The sequence below is a fragment of the Hippopotamus amphibius genome, chromosome 11 (genome assembly GCF_030028045.1).
Source record: "Hippopotamus amphibius kiboko isolate mHipAmp2 chromosome 11, mHipAmp2.hap2, whole genome shotgun sequence".
NCBI classification, from domain to species: domain Eukaryota; kingdom Metazoa; phylum Chordata; class Mammalia; order Artiodactyla; family Hippopotamidae; genus Hippopotamus; species Hippopotamus amphibius.
In genome coordinates, this window is record NC_080196.1 from 12,421,645 (window position 1) to 12,439,439 (window position 17,795).

Genomic DNA, 17,795 nt, shown 5'->3' on the forward strand with positions numbered 1-17,795 from the left:
TTATGTGATTTGTTTTAACCAGGAAAGTATTTAAAATGTCATCAATACATATAGACTTGGTTACTGGTGGCTTGGGATAAACGTCTTGGTGACAGCGTCACACACAGGTTCAAAACATATTGTATCTCAACCGACTTAGATGGAAGTCAAGATAATCTGCCCTGGAAAGCTATATTAGATGCCTTATAAAGTGGTTCAAAAGATGAAGGCACTGCTATTGAAGATTAAAGTTGTAAATAATTTATTTCACATAATATGAAAGAAAAAAAGGAACGTTTATGTTAACCTACTATGACTTCAAACATGCTTGCGAAGCTAAATGGTTTAAGTATTCAATACAAATCTGATTCTTTTAACTGACTCTCTACGTCTGTAAAATATTTACAGTCAAGTTGGAAAACAAAAACACAAAAAACCTCACTGAAAGGATAGGAGATAGGTTAAATTTAAACCTATATCTCAAACCCAAACCTCTTCTTGATCTATAGACCTAAAGACAGAAAACCCTGCCTGAAATATCCATTAAAAAGAGTGTCTCATCACCTCACACACCTTAAGATAGCTACTATCAAAAACACAGAAACTAACAAGTGCGAACAAGGATGAGGAGAAATTGGAACTCTGTGCACTGGAACCTTGTGGAAATGTAAAACGGTGCAGCCACCATGGAAAACAGTATGGCAGTTCCTCAAAAAATTAAAAATGGAATTACTATACAATCTAGCAATTCCACTTCTGGGAATAACGAACAGATATTTGTACACCCATGTTCATAGCAGCCTTATTCACTAAAACCAAAAGATGGAAGCAACCCAAGTGTGAGTAAACCAAATGTATACACACACAGTGGAATATCATTCAGCCTTAAAAAGGAAGGAGATTCGGATATACGCTACAACATGGATGAACCTCAGAAAAATTGTGCTAAGTGAAATGTCAGTCACAAAAGGACGTACTGATATGGGATCTAGAATCCACTTATATGAGGTATCGATAGCAGCTTCACAGAGACAGGAAATAGAATGGTGTTTGCCGGGGCTGGGGGAAGAATAGGAAGTTACTGTTTAATGAATGTGGAGTTTCAGTTTTGCAAGATGAAAAGAGTTCTGGAGACTGGCTGCACAACACATATGTACTTAACACTACTGAACTGAACATCTAAAAATGATCAAGACGGCAAATTTTATGGGTATTTTACTTTTTTTTTTTTTTTTTTTTATAAAGGATGTCTCAAGTACACCTTAAACTCAATTTTCAAAACTCTGTTCTGCACCCGTCCTCCCCATCTCTGTGAGCAACACAAGTCAGAAACCTGGGAATTATCCTGGCAACCACCTCCCTAGCCTTCATCCACATCAGAAATCTACAAAGCCTGAACAGCTGATCTTGAGAATACATGCATCTTGAATGCATCTGCTTCTCATTGACACTGCTGTCACCATTCAAGTCCAAACCAGTATCACTTCCTCTCTGATCAACTATGGGTTCTCCCTCCCATTCCCTGCTTCCTTGCCATCCTCTAATCCACCGTGCATGTTCAGGCCCACATACGACTCTCCAGATACTTAATAGAATCGAACCTCCTTGTCAAGTCCAAGGCTCTTCACTGTCTGTGGCTTGCCAACTCTAACTTTATCTCCCTCTAACTCACCCTGGTCTTCAGCCACATGGCTTCAAGTTCAGGTTCTCTGTGCCAAGCATTTCTCATCTCAAGGCCTTTGCACACGCCACTTGCTCTGCCCATCTTCAGGTTAATGTCATCTCCTAAGCGAGGCTTTTCCTGCCCACCCAAGCTGAAATGGCTCCATCCCTCCCCCTTTGTTCTTTTTCTTCTCATTTTTTCCCTTCATTTCTCATTATATTTGTTTACGTGTTTATCGTCTATCTCTTCCAGTCAACTATAAGCTCCTTGAGGGCAAGGCTTTCCATACTTGGCACAAATAATCATTGTGTCAGACAACAAAAAGTGTTATGAAAAGAGCAAATCAGGGTAAGAAGCTATTTTAGATAGAAAGCACAAGGATGGCCTCTTGCAAGAGGCCTCTGTATTTTCATCCAGGTCATTTTCCCGTTCAAACATGTTCCTTTGCTCATTTCGACTTTCCTATTTATGGTGATTATGTAACCATCCAGGATTAAAACCCTGATGCCCTCCTGGAAACCTGACCCTTCTCTCTCCATATCCAATCTATTCTCTAGTCTTTCTGCTGCTAATTTTAATCATGTTATCTGTCCTATCACTTCTTGTCTGGAAAATGATGTCACTCCTGACTCCAGTCAATCCTATACATGTGCCAGATTAATCTCCTTAAACTATAGTTTCAATCAATCAATTTTACCTTCTTCTTTCAAAATCCCTTGCTGCTGGTTCCTCTTTGCTTCCTGACTTAAGTCTAGAGTTTTCATCCTACACTGGCTGGCAGTCCGTAGTATAACCGGTACTTACCTTTCCAACTGTTTCTCACACTTTCCCCATCCCAGGTAAATGGGCTGCTTCTTGTTCCCTGGATATATGCTTCATTTTCCAGAATCTATGTTTTTTGACTCATTTGCCTTCACCACCCCTTCCATCCCTGCTGCAGACTACTCCAAAGCTCAAGTCCAATTTCAAAATCACCTTCTCCATGAAAAAATTTCCAGATCTTCCCAATCAGAAGTGATCATTTTCATCTCAAACTCCCTAAAGCATGTTTTTACTTTCATTGCACATTTCATTACATTCCGTCTTATGCCCTAATTTTATACTTTTTCCAGTCCCTTCTCAGCTCCTAAGATTCTGGAAGACACAGACTATACTACCTACCACCTTACTACTCAACTATTATTTTGTTTTTCCAAGTGCAGTCATTGGACCAGGAGCACTGGCATCATGTGGGAGCTTCTTAGAAATCCAAAATCTTGGGCCCCACCTCAGCCCTAGAGGGTCAGAACCTGCATTTTAACAAGACCTCCCAGGTGAGTCCTATGCACTTGATCAAGCTTACAACTAGCCACTCTTTTCGTACTTGACTAGTTGAGCTGACTAGGAAAAAACAATTTATCAAAAACAGAATGTAATTAATTTATTCAAAGATAACTGAGTGAATAAGGCTTTCATTGTATAAAATTATATTAAAGCTCTATAGTCAGCAGAAGGTTAACTATATCAACCTTCTGAGTGAGGAAAACAAATTTTGCCTTGGCCAACTAAACAGCTGAAAAGATTTTGTAGTTTTATAACATTTGTCCACTTATGGGTAGGAAGCCAGCAGAGGACTTGCCACTATAGGCAATAGTATAATTCTCCTTTAGTGCATCACTTGGCTGTGAAAATATTTGCATCAAAGCTTTAAAGAGTCTTCTATCACATCTAGTGGACTCATAACCCAGATGTGCTACAGGCGTAAGATCTGTCCTCATATGCTGTAGCAATAGCACTACTTGTCTGTAACAAAGCTCTGGATTCTTTTCCTACGTGGTAGACAAAGCATAGAAAGGAAATACAGACTTGATGTGACATGTACTCAACTCCTGTGAAGTAGGTGTTTCGTTTCCTTGGGGATGGGAGACCGCGGCAGTCAGGACCCGCCTTCTTCAAGGGCACCGTGCCGGCCACTAGGGGGCATCCACACGCGAATCAAATTATCCTGACTTCATACTTCACACAGGAGATACCATGCGCGGGAATTTACAGGGCAACCGCCTCCATCCTCTCTGCCCCTCATACACGGACAGCCAGCAAACCACTGCCACGACAGGAATCAGCCCTAACCCCCTCTGTCTTGTAACATAGGAGACATTAAGTGAATAAGCTCGAGTCTACTGCAGGACTTGGGGTTGACAACGACATTGCCTGCAGGTGGCTCGATTTCTGTTATTCGGGTGTCTCCGACCTTCCACTCTTCCTTTTTCCCTCCGGACTATCCCAGCCACACGAAAAGCCTGGAACCTCCACCTCCTTCTCCAGACTGCCTACTCGTGATCTCAGAAGTTCAAATTAAGATACCTGCTGCAAAAGCAGCCTTCAGGGAGCAAAAGAAAGAGACGTGAGGCTGGGGAGGCCCGGCGCGAACAGGACTGACTCTGAGGGGCATCAGCAGGAGTGAAGGTCAGTCTCAGGTCACCACATGGCCCGTGTGGCTGACCCACGGCCGGAGGAGCCCCCCCAGGTGGCCTGGCTTCCTCCTGCACCTGAGCTGCTACGGGTGCAGTTCTGACCTCGCCCCTCATCTTTCTCCTCACAAGGTCCCTCTGATCTTTGCACAGACTCGAGGGTAAGTCTAATTACAGGACAGGACGCCCCGAGGCGGCCAGGTGGGAGCTGGCCACAGAACACACAGGGCCCCCTTCCAACTCAGCCTCACAGGGACAGGGATGTTCTTACCGTCAGAGCCAGCCCCTCAGAAGTTCTGCCACCCAGGCTGATAGGAAAGGTTTCACCACAGAGTTTTCATACACAGTCCCCCTCCTCAGAAAGCACTGCTTGTTTGTGTGGCCCTAAGTAACTCCTGCAGAAGACGCGAGCGACTCTGACGTGCAGCCGTGGAACCTGCGATGATCACAGACCCAGGAGACAGCTGGATGCGACAACAGGAACATCTCCAGCCCCTGCTCACCTCTAGGGAAAGGAACGCACTTTAAAAGGGAAGCAATTGCTTTGTTTATTGTTCTCTTTCAATGAGGAAGCTGTACCCCACGGACACCCGTTTTTTCAAATACTGAATTTAAAAAACAGCATTTCCAAGTTGTGAACATTGAAAAGGCACTCTCTTTTAAGACCGAATCAACTTTAGGATGCAAGCCCTTTTTCGTCCCCTCCCAGTATATCAGCAAAGAGCGACAGAATGGGCTGAGCGAAGTCTATGGCTGGCCCCGTGATCTGTTTCCTCCAACGTCTGCCCATAGGTTCTCAGACACAAAGAAGAGCAGCTATACCCTCCCCTCTTGCACGTCAGAGCAAGAACCAAGCCAGAGTCAGTAGCAACAGCAGAATCGGACTCAGAGACAAGAAAAGTGGCTCAGAACCCCCTCCCTGCCTCCGCCACCACCTAACCAGCCACGAACAACAAGCATCACTTTCTAGGAATTTAGTGACTGGGATCACGTGTCCTCCTTACACTCAGGTTTCCTTTGACCAAATATTACATAGCAATGATGTGGTTGAAAGGCCCCTGGGATTCACCACTGAAACAGGAGGCTTTGTAAGTGACATATCTGTTCGGTATCTGTTCTTTTTAGCACAAGCACATTTCAGAAGTTCAGCTAATGGCTAGAGAAATGTTTGGGGTATTGAGAATCCCCTCTCTGGCAACAGAGCTAATCTCACATATGAATTTTTCAGTCCCTGAGTTGAGAAGACGTCTTAAACACCCAGCAACATGTTTATCTTCATTCAACAGCAAACGCCCTTTCAAACAAAATCCGACAGGACAGAGATTACTGTTCATGCTAATGGAAAGTGATCAAAAGCCCAAGATGCTTTAGTTAGCTTACTCTGAAGCCTGTTCCTGCTTGACTTTCTCTGCAAAGTACATCAAAAGAATATAGCTATCACGGGAGACTCGAAATGTTCACAGTCTTCTAGTAACAAGTGAGAAACTACACTTGAAACTATACAAGATGGGGAACAAAGCTGACGTCCACCTTCTCCCTGAAACACAATACATCACAATCTATAAACAGTTCAGCCTTTCTGCATAAATGCACACCCTCCCCCATCCCAGATATGATCAAGGGTTCCGACCATCCTGCTATTTCAAAGGAATCTTACGAATCAATCTAACAAGTCGTGGTGATTTCCTGGGTTTGCAAGAAGGCTTGAAATGATAAGAAATGCCAAGGGTCTCCCACTCGAAGCAGGGCCCTACTTCTTGCTCAGTTTGGACAAGGGGCAGAGAGCAGCAGTTCACTTCTCAACCAGGGCAAGTAGGAGGGCCTACCCACCAAGGGCAGCATCAGTAGGGCCTAGGGCATTCCAGGGAGCCGGACGGCGACCTGAAGCCCTCCTTCTCTATCACACCTCTGGCCAGAGGTGCCTGCTTCCCAGACCCACACGGAAACCAGAGAAGAAAGGCAGGTGGTTAGTTTTCTGCTCTCCAGCTCCGGCCTATGTTCAAGGAAAAGAGACCTGGGGCTGATGCACTCCTGAATCCCAGGGACTCAGCACCCACTCTGGTTCTAAGAGGTGAGGTATATAAACTGCACACAATTTCACTTCTCTCATCAGACTGTCCTCTGCCACTAGAGACAGGCGCCTATGAAATGTGACATGACTGGCCCCAGAAAGTTAGGTGGGAATGCAGTACATTCCACCTCTCTCCCATCAAACAGCCTTCTTTCTCCTTTCTCTCAAATCAAACCTGGCACTCTCCTGTCGGGCTAAAATGACCAAGAAAGCAGCGTGCAGCGGCCTCGTGAAAACTCAGATGAATTGTCAGCTTGCAAAAATTTGACCAGTCAGCAAAATGTTGCCATGCATTTCACAGAGCTGTGGGGAGCTGGTGTCTGGTAAAGAGGCAAACCAGCAGGAGAGAGAGAGACAGTGCTCACGGCGTGGATGGTGAGTGCCCTCTCAGAGGCTAGATACCACAACATTTAATTCTATTTTCTCACCCACGTTTAAGCCATTTCATATCCACTAGAGGGCCAGGATGGAAATGAAACTGCAGCCGGATGACTCCGCAGCTGATTTAAGGATTCATCCTAAACCTTGGGGAGGGCAGGGCAGGAAAGGAAGAGATATGTGAAAAGGTTAGGATTAAGATGATATTCAGTTACTTAAAGGGGGCTCACTTTGGTCTAAGGCTACCCCCCAATTCTACCCAAGAAGCCTCCACCCATAGAATGACACTATTACTAAAATAAGCTCCAATACTATATAACATAGGACACCTCCAATAGCCACCTGGGCTCCAAAAGTCAGTTATCTCCAACTCCTCCCCTTGTTTTCTTACATCCAAACAATTATCCTGTTTTGGTCAACCCTTTCCTTGTAGCATCTACCACATCTGTCCCTTCATAATGCTCCCAAGTCTTATCTCCTTTTGCCTGTGATAACCTCCCAACCAGGGCCCCCGTCTCTGGCTTTCTCCCCACCATCTCCTGGGCCGTGAACGGTTGTAAAGCTGATCTCACTGAAACGTGGCTGGTGCCACCACCAACTTGCTGAAAAATCTCCAGTGATTATCAACCCCCATTTCAACACGGTGTCCACAACCTTGCCCTGTCCACATCGAAACAGTGACTCAGACCCCTCCCTCTCCATCACCACCATCCACCTCCCAAACCAGAAACAAACGAGCGCGGTTTTCCAGGAATCTGTCAGTGGTCGTGATCACGGGTCCTCCCGGCATTCGGGTTTCTCCTGATCAAATACTACACACAGAGACGTGGTCGAGAGGACCCATTCTTTGGTCTGATGCATGTGCTATGACCCGCCCCGACCTTTCCAGTGCAATCTTCCCACTTTCTACGAACGTACCACTTTCCCTGTGGATTCACACACAGAGCTTCCAACTTATTTTTCACATCTGGCTGCTGTGCTTTGCCCCTGTCTGGAACCTCCTTCTCCACCCATCTGGAGGTGAACGTTGCCACCTGCCAGACCCCAGGACAGGAGGCAGCAGGTGCAGGTGAGAGAGAGCCCGACACGGGAGAGCGCGCCGTCAGACACACCTGCGCTGGAATCACGGCAGCAGCCTGGACAGGTTAACCTCTCCTGAATTCAGTTTCTTCGTTTTTAAATAAGGGCAGCGATCTCTACCTGGTTCACGAGGAACAGGTTAGACGGGCCGCTGGCGCCAAATAACACATCAACTGTGATGTCGAGCTGGGGACAGACAGTGACGGGGCTGAGACAGGGCTGCAGCCTGGAAGGCTGGGGCTGTCTCAGGAACTCAACCACCAGCTGGACTGGATTTAATCTGCCCGTGTCTTCATGGTCTTCCATTTACCATAATTAACGTTAGCTTTGTTATTTGTATGAATACTCTTTAATGTGAGTCACGGTCTTCGAGCCAGGCTTAATTTTTCTAAGTCTGGGTTTGGGGGCTGTCACGTGCATTCCTGTTATAACCATGATGAGGCACGGGTGCCCATTCATCTCTGTTCCCTCATTCCTTCACCCTACAGGTGTGCACAGAGCACCTCCTGTGTGCTGGGTGGGAGAAACACGAAAACGCACGCGAGGACTGGAAAGGTGGGAGCTTCTGTATAAAGGCGGAATGTCTTGTCTGGGACACAGCACGTGGCACGTGCCCCTCCCAGGGCAAAGCTCTGAAGCATTTCATCGCTGGTACAATTCTCCAGGTGTTCTCTCTTCCCCTGTGATCATGAGGAGGTCTCTAGATGGTAGGATAAAAAGATCCACGCAGCCTGCATCAGGGAGCTACGCGTGGAGGACAGCGTCCTGCAGAGACGCCAGACGCGCAGCACACACTGCATGAGGGAGAAGGAAGCTTTTCCCTTAAGCAGTGAGAGTTCAGGGTCGACCCTCTGCAGTGTAAGCCCATCCGACCCTGACTAACACAATGGCTTTCATTTTCCCTACTATCACCAGTCGGCAACGCATCGCGTAATAATACCTTGTGATGGTTCTCATATTGACTGCCCTTTGTTTTGATTTCCTTAACTTTACCTGTCATCATGCCTCTTCAGCTAAGCAAGAGCCTCAAACACCACCACCTTAGTTTGTACTCTTGGGTTCTCCTTTTCACCCTCCCATTCACTTCCTCCGACCCCCCATGTCCCCCCAAATGTAGCAGTGAGCCTTACACAGAGCAACTGTTTAACTCAATTGATGATTTAACAATCCTCCCATTAAGAAATAATCCCCCAAATACAATGACAATTATTTACTTTCATTAACTCACACCGCTCTGCTGGCATCAATGATCAGTAATTAAGCACGACAGCGGCTGTAGAACTTTAGGGATTCGTCTGGGGACCTACGTCAGCCGTGGCCTCAGGATTCTTTGTCAACCATGACCTGTCATGGGTTTGTTTGCTGATTGTTTCTTACTGCGGTCCTGTTTAATGATATGCATCCAGGCTTCTAGAATTCCCATTCATTCATTTGTCCGTCTACACAGTCTTCTCTGAGAGTCAGCAGACGGTAACAGCTATGGAAACAGACCAGCTGTGAGACCATAGGCTAGTCACCTCATCTCTCTATGCCCCAGTTTCCTTATCTGTGAGGTGACCGTTAAAAACGTATCTCATAAGGTTGTGAGAATTACATACGTTAATACATGGAAGATACTTAGAAAGTTATTTTAACCACTAAGACACAGCAGTACCTGGCATGTGGTAAGTACTTAGAGTGCTAATATCATTTACTGAGCACCTACTATGTGCCAGATATTAGAGAAACAGGGATAAATAAGAGGTTGTCCAGTTCCCAAGCAGTTTTACAATCCAGTAAAGGTGATAAATATGTAAACTAGTAAGTGAACTGAAGTGTTATGGAACCAGATCCAGAAAGAGTACACACACGTGCACACACTCACACATGGAAGATGCAGACATGCACGCGCACACAGTTGCACACACACACGTGCACAACTCCTGGCAGCTGGTTACAAACAAAAAGGTGCTCCTTCCACTTGGAAGGGAAGCTGGAGGTTCCATAGAGCTCTGACAGACGAACCGAGTGTCATGATGTGAACAGGTGTGTGTCAGGCATGACGGGGCACAAGGACATCCAGGCAATTAAATGCGAGCAGAGGCCTAAGAACATTTACTCATGTGTTCAAAGATTTACCAAACGCCTCCTATGCGCGTGTATAGCTCTAAGTGCTGCGATACAGCAGCTAATGATACTGACGAGGTTTCTGCTGTCACTAACATTCTAACAGAGGAGACTAACAATAAACCAGTAAACAGATACACAGACCAAGGGGCTACCAGGAAAACCCAGTGGGTGAGACTGGGGACCAGAGCCTGGAGAGTGGCAGATGAGAGCACGGCCAGAGGCCGACACCACACTCCATCCCTCTGTTTTCTACGGGAAGAATTTTCTCTCCTGGCCTCCTACTCCATTCTCTTCCTTTCCCACGGATGTGGAGTGAGGTACCCAGCTGGCAGCTAAAGCCAGCGTGGAACCCTCTCCTTGGGAAACCTTAACTCCGCTGGGTAGTGTTAATCCACCACTGGGTAGAGTTAATCCACCACTGGGTAGAATTAATCCACCACTGGGTAGAGTTAAAATGTTGAGCACAGGGGGTGGGGGGGAGAGAACTGGGGACTCTCTTTGTTTCCTTCTTTACGTAGACAGTGGCCTGCAGGCAGACTGTGAGCAGGCCCAGAGCAGAGAATGACGGGCTGGGAAGTGGCAGGCAACCTAACTTCTAACTCAGTTAACTGTTACCAGTCGCCGCGGTGCACCCTGGCTCCACCTGCCTTGTTACACTTGCCTTGGTCCTTAGCTGGCTCAGGACTTGGGAAGCGGAGAGTCCTCCCTGAAGATAAAAGTTCAGATACAATGAAAACCCTCCCGCCCCCCCCAGACCTCAAAACTCAATTAGGAACAGCTGTCCTAATCTAGTAAACCTGTCACCTTAATGAAAAATCCTTCACATCTCTTCCTTAATAGCTCCAAAGACGTGGCTAGTGGTTTGACTGAGAGGTCTGGCCCAAAAGGTATAAAAAGGCAAACTCAACAGAAGTCATGGGTATCGGGGGAGAAGCGGGCAGTGCAGACGGCTTCGTGCCACTGTGAAGCCCGAGGGCACACAGTTCACGGCCGGTAGCCGCAAAGAGGAAGGAGAGGAAATGTGAAGTCTTTAGATATCCTTACTTTGTGATTTCACATCTACATGTTTTTTCGAAACCACACCAATTAAAGAATTTCTTGAATTTATCTTTTCTCTGAAGAATTTAAAAGAATTTAATACATGTACACACTTGCCTCAAAGCTTCCTGATGAGACTGGATGAGATGATAACGTTATCATGAAGAAATATTAATGGCATGGTTACTATCTACAGGGCTCAGTTCTGAGCATTAGAGGGAAAAAGAAACCAGATGAAGAGTAAGATAGATGATTCCTGACCTTGAAGGCCTTACCCTCTACCTAGAAAGACTGCTCAGGCCCACAAAGCGTTATGTATCAAAAAAAGGAAATACAAACCAAATGTCAAATAGATGGTAAAGATGTTTTAAATGTTTCAGGGGTTTCGGGGAAAAAAAGCATCTGTTGATATCAAGAGTGATTACAACAGTTTCATGGAGGCGTTTAGAGATGAGAAAACATCAGAGAAATGTTAAAACCCCAACCACACACACTAGACAGACTGCAATTGGAAACTGCCCCTCCGGTGGAAGCTCCTAGAAGATGTGTCACGTGAACCAGATTTCTGGGGGGGGGGGGGGGGGGTTTCCTCAATCCCTGGGGAGCACGTCACATGGGTCCTCTGCTCCCCTAGATTTCACTCCGCTCCGTTTCCCTGCCCACTGTCCAGCCAGGAGCGGCTGACCGCCACGGACAGGAAGTGCTCTGTGCACTGTGCCTCTCTGCCAGGGCTGCTTGGCCACAGGGATGAGGAGGAGGACAGACTCTCCGCGGACTGGGGTTTGCCGGGGCGGGGAGGGTCCGCCGGCGCTGCTGGTACACGCGGGTGCCCGCGGAATTTTACTACAGATACCGCCTTCCCCCCCAGCGAGTCCCCAGCTCGGTGGGGACAGGAGGCAAGTGTTCACAGCAGAGACAGTGACACTTACGCAGCCCACACTCTCCACAGGAGGGGAAAGGCGGGCCAGGATAAGGTGGAAAATAAAAGGGGGCGTCGGGGCTGTGCTCATCTCGCCCAGGATACACTGCCTGCCACAGTCTTTGTATTTTTTTCTGGCTGCACAGACACACTGCTACGGAACCAATACACGCCACCGCTACGTGGCCTCTAGCAACTAAAATTGCAGGGCTGTCAGGAGCCTATTTCCCTTAAAGGGAGCCCATCGAGGCCGAGCGCTGTTCGAGCTTGGAAACAGCAGCAGCGTTGTTCCAGGGTCCAGCCCCGCCGCATCCCATGAGCTGGAGTCCAGCGACACGTGTTTTTACAAGGTGGACACACGTGCAGCCGTGGTACAAACCCAAGGCACGGGGATCAGCCTGAGTTGCTTTTTAAGAAACTCACAGCTTCAGTGTGTGTTTAGTTTCCCCCCAGCCGGTAAAAGCCAACAGCTTGTAGCATTTGGGGTCATGATTTGATGTCTCCTGACTGTTGAATTCAAACTACTTGTGACCCAACAGGAAACCAAAGTCGCCACAAGTGGTCAGCGTGAGTTCAGGTGGTCCTTATTTTATCGCTTTACCATTTCTCACCTCGCACCCCCCTCAACCAGTTTATTCTTTAAAGAATAGCACAAGATAGGCGTGGGATGTGGCACTTTCCCCCTTTCCTAAGGCCCTTAAGCATCTCCTCTTTTAGTCTTTACCAATCTCTTGGTTCCACAGAGACCCTCTGATTCCCCAGGGCGCCGCAGACCTCAGCGTCCCATGTTATACTGCGGTGTGCTCTGGGGATAAGCCTTCTGGGCTTTTCTTGGATAAGATGAAGAAATGGAAACTCTCTTGCTCACGCTTCTAATGATGCACAATGCATGCGCACGGAGTATGTGGGGACAGGAGAGATCAATTTTAGAGTAATAAGCAGGCAGACAGTCCCCCGGTGAATCAGCAATGCGTGTTCTAAATTCCATGCAGTACGTTGGTAGAGAGCAAACTATCTCTGTACCCTGATAAGCAGACAAATCAAGTTCCTCTACAAGGACTCCAGTAAGCGTAGAAGAGAAGCCCCCATTTGTTAAGATAAAGTGATTACGTTGACAAGTGGGATAAAATAATGGACACGGGCTCTCGATACTGCATTTAGACTGATCTCCAGAGGAGACGGGATGTTTTGGAAATCAGTACCCTCAGATCCACCTACATGAACACAATCCAGAGGCAGGTCTGGCACAGGCATCTCGAAAGAACCACCTTCTGGGATCCCATACTTGTATATTCTCCAGAATACCCTACAACTGCACTCTCATGTGAGAAGTATACATATATATTTTTTTTAAGTGAAGCAATGTTCCTCCGAGAGTCGGGCCAAATTTGCACAGCCCTGCAAGAAACCCGTTAAGCCTCGCTCTGCAGGTGCAGGCAGCCCGGAGCGGGGGCGTGCCGTCCTGCAGCTGGCCAGCACGCACCCGCAGGTGCGCCCTGACGTCTGGCTGCAAAGCAGGTGGACCGCCGGCTCAGCACGTGATGGGGCATTGCAAATGCAGTGGTTTGGGAAAGGCCAAAGGGAACAAAAAACAGGCCCTCTCAGATGAGGTCCAAACCATGCCATCAACCTCTCTTGGTAGTAAGTTAAATAGTGAAGAGCATCCCTCCTGACACTTGCCTTAGAGGGACGTCAGCATTAGTTTATTGGGATTACATCAGGTTGAACCACCTATAACTCTGTATCCTTAGAAGGTACTGGGATTCAAAGGACAGCTCTGTGTGGGGTTGGGCGGGGAGGACATGACCCCACACAGTTGAAAGTCAAATGCCTCTCTCCATCTAGGCTCAGATCGGGGCAGGGGGGGACAGGAAATGGGGAGAACCCCTCAGGGCCTCAGCTGCCCCATCTGTACACAGGGGCTTTGCCAGATGAGCTACAGCATCCCATCTAGTGCTCACATCCTATTATTCTCTGCCGTAGTGTTAACATAAAACAGTATGCCACGTGAACAAAACGAATGGGTTCTCCTTGCCCATGGCCGTGTTTCTGTGCATCAGCCACTGGGAAAAAAAATTTCCTCTCGCATCCCCTCTGCAAGCTGAACAAGGTAACAGCAATGGTGGTAACAACTCAGAAGAGACAAAACCTGTGAACAGCCAAAATGGCAGGAAAAACACGAGGGGAAAGCTGCTCCTCCGAAGGGAAGAGGAGATGTAATGAGTGGAAAGAGCATCTTGGTTCCAGGTGGGAGAAAACTTCCAGAGAATGAGTGCTTACCAAATAATGTGAGTAAATATACATACATAAAGGGGTCAAAAGATAACTCACCCTGTGAAAACAGCAGATTAGTTTCTCTTCACCCAGCGGACGGACTAATTTCTTTGGAAAACTGGAAGAGAAAGAGATTAAAAATAAAACATTAAATCCATCCTATAAATCAGCACAAGTATGCAGGCCAGCGAGAGAGGAAATCCCAGCTCCTGGCCCTCTGGTACTTACTAGGTGCACAGTTAACGCCTGAAGAATGAGGACGTCCCACCGCTTGGCTCACTATGTGAATTTTACAGATGGGGCTTTGGACAATTAATTTGTAGAAAATAATCACATGCATGATTCCTTTATCTCGAGAGGTGTGAACCTTTGACAAAGGAGCGCTGTGGGGCCGCACCCTGCAGGCCTGCCAGCCTTGTAGCTGCCCAGCCTCGAGACCGAAGGAAGAGTCCAGAGACGGCAACAGAGACATCTGGGTTATTGGACGAGGGGGTCCTCCACCAAGGCCCCAGAGAGACGCCCCACCGTGTGCGGCAGACGGCGGGCAGGACATGGCAGCAGTCTTCACTACACCAGGGAGAGGGAGGCTACCATTTATAGGGGGAATTGAGGGCAGGTGGGCTCATCAGTTACCAGGGAAACCAGCAGCTAGGGTTGGGGCAAGCACGTAGGCGGCTACCGATTAAGCCCTATAATTAAGAGGATTGGAAAGTCATGCAAGTGAAGCCAAGCCTGGTCGAGCAGGGGATGCAGAGAGCAAGGCAAGAGCCATCTTGAATGGCCTGACCATACAATATATACACCGCATACACTGTGGTGCCTAGGAAATCATTTTTTAGGTGAATCTTTAAAAATGTCGTGTCTGCACCCCCACAACGGGGCTAAATGAAGATGCTGTCATAGTAACCAGAGCACGCCATCATGTCACTTTGCGATCTCCCAAAATGGTGCACCCACAACTCCATCCATCCCCCACTGAAGTCAATGACTCCAAGGGGATGAGTAATTAAACTGCTACAGGAACGTGGACCTGGCAGAGTGGCGGCGCCGGGGGCCACATATCAGGAGGACTGAGTAATCCCGTGAGGAAGCCACGGAGTCTGAGATAAAGTGTGGGAAAGAACCAAGATGATGTGAATGCTGGAAGAGGAAGCCTGGAAGACAAAGGGAGATAAGGCACTGACAGCCACAGACCGTTTAATCTGCATCACGTAAGGAACTCAGCTCAAGGTCCAAGTTTTTAAAAATTTCCAGAGACTGTTTTAAAGACGCCTTTGCAGGTTCAGGAAGGGGTAAGGCAGTGCTGGACTGGCTCCCGAGACTAGCAAATTTCACGGGAACCCAGAACTTGGGGCATTCGGCCTCCAGCTGAAGAAGGTCACTGCTTTTCCTCCCTTTTCCCTAAAAGCAAAAGAGCACTTTGGCCTCCAGGGTTGTACGGAGAGTCTCACCCTCAGGATGTGTCCACTGGCCACAGATTCCCAGACTCAGCATCTCAGAATCTTCTAAGCATGCCTCACAGTCCCAGGGGGAAGCCCACTTACCCTAGCGCTAGCCTGTGTGAAGAGAGGTGAGGACTACCAAGACCACGTGATTCTGCCTCTTGAGAAGTTTACACACTAACTGAAAACACTGCAGGGAAACACCGCAAGCAATGAAAGATGGTTGGCGCTGGTAAAATCTCTGCGCACCTTCTTTTGAAAGCAACGCTTTATAATCCACTCGCATACATTAACCTTTTCATCCTCAAAGCAGACAAGAGGTCTACAGTGAGATTCACCAAGATCCCAAACACTGATTTCAGAGTCAGACCTGAGTCTGAATCTCAGCTTCGTCACCCACCAGCTGTGTGATGCAAGTGACATAAACTCTCGGAACCCTTTCCTCATTTGCATGATGGCGGCAATACGACCCACTCCACATCATGTTTCGGGTTCTTAGTGCAGTGCCTGGCACGCACAAGAGACAATAAAAAGAAAACGCTTTAACGTCATGTGGCACAGCACGTCCACAGATCTGTGACAACAGATAAGACACAGCAGAGGTTTCTCATAATTTCATGATTTATCCAAAACGTGGGTATTTGTATTGTGTGCTCTTTTTCTCCACCACCCAACATGAGATGAGAAAAATGAGAACAAAGTAAAACCATTTACTGTGAACAATTAGATAATACAGATAAGGGGGGGAAATCCCAAATAATACAAGTCAGCGGAAGTCCCACTAATAATCACTTTGAACAATTTGGCTTCGACAGCTCCAGGCGCTCTCCTGTGCTCAAGTATACAGAGTATATTTTACATATACTTACATAAGTCCAATTAGATACACACATACAATTTGCTCCTAACACATGAAGACAACTGATATTGTTCTGCAGTCTGATAATATTCTACTTGTTAGGTTGTAAACCTCTTTTAACATCAATAAATCCATCTCCATCATCATCATTTAAGGACTGCAAGAGTATTGTGCCGAAAGAATGAATCACTAAATGCATGTTTGTGTCCCACGTGTGAGAAATGACTACACCTGTGGGTAGCGTGTGGTTCTTTTGCTTCTACATTTTCGTTAAGATTGAGAAAGGCAGCTTGCATAAATATCAGAAGTCTTAACAACACAATGTTTTGGTTTGAGTGGATGTAGCCGTGAAGAATACAAACTAGTACATACACTGCAGGGAATAACATCACAAATCACAATATTCGGTGAGTTTCCACTATACTGAAAGGGGACAAAATGTTAAAGACTAGGGCTATGGGTGGATAGAGATGCCTATTGTAAGTGTGAAATCATAAGTATGAAGTTCAAGACGTGTCCCTGTTTTCTGTCTGGTCATGGTGGAGTGACTTGATACAGAAAAAAGTACACTGAAAAACCGAAAACTGTAGACTCTGGAGTGAATCTAAAAATTGTAATCACAGTATATGAACCCAAAAACTTTAAAAAATCAGAATGTACCATATTTAGAAGATAACAAGGGTTGGAATGTTTGTGTGGTCTCAATATTTCTAATCTAATTTCCTTCTCAAAGAGAATGGTTGGTTTGGTAAGAACGTATGTGGTACAGCTTCATTGAGTTGCATGACACATCCTTGTCCTCTGTGACTGAATAGCATCATTTCAGGAAAATACTACTTTCGGGGGGAGGCCGGGGAAGTGAATGTATCCCCATCAGCAAAGAGTGTAGAGTGAATTCTTACTCCGTTTATGAACATAACCCTTTAAAGTATTGCCAACACTGCTCCTACAAGCAGGCAGGAGGTGGGGGGTTGCCAGGGATTGGGGAAGAAAAAAAAGAGAACATACCAAATCAGAAACCAGCTGGAAAATCCTGCAGAGACCAAAAGTGGAGAAACATAGAGTTTGATTTGTGAAACCAGAATCTACAACAAATGCACAGGTGATAACTCCTTCACATGCTACCTTCCGACGAAAGTTCATGCTCTGTCCGGCTTATGCAATGTTTAGGGGAAGCAACAATTTGTGGTGGGGATCATGCCCTTAGAAGAGATTTCTACTGTTCTATTTTGACCGTGAGAAACAGAATCAATATTGGCAGATAAGAACTTAGACCTTAAAATTTTTAGCACTGGATGGAATCAGAGAAAGCACCTCTTCAACAACTCCCACTAGGGACTTTACTGTATCAAGAAATACGGACTGAGCTACTTTTAACGGATCTCTTTTAATGGTACAATTCAGGAGCCGCTGAGACGTTCCCAGATCTAACCATGAACTTCTTACAGGGACAGAGTTTTTGCTGTGCTTCACTCTCTTGTGGTCACTGCTTTCTCCATGAGACAGAACCAGATGGTCAGGCTGTGTTATGTG

At 46.7% G+C, this 17,795-nt stretch overlaps 1 protein-coding gene across 13 annotated transcripts in view; it reads right to left on the reverse strand.

The window, feature by feature from the left end:
* Positions 1-17,795, reverse strand: part of ATXN1 (ataxin 1) — a 382,604-nt gene that overhangs the window by 169,924 nt on the left and 194,885 nt on the right. For all 13 annotated transcript variants that reach the window (XM_057700109.1, XM_057700112.1, XM_057700107.1 and 10 more), the window contains one exon: positions 14,019-14,079. The gene's annotated coding sequence lies outside the window, so the exon portion shown is untranslated. The remainder of the gene's footprint in view (positions 1-14,018; positions 14,080-17,795) is intronic.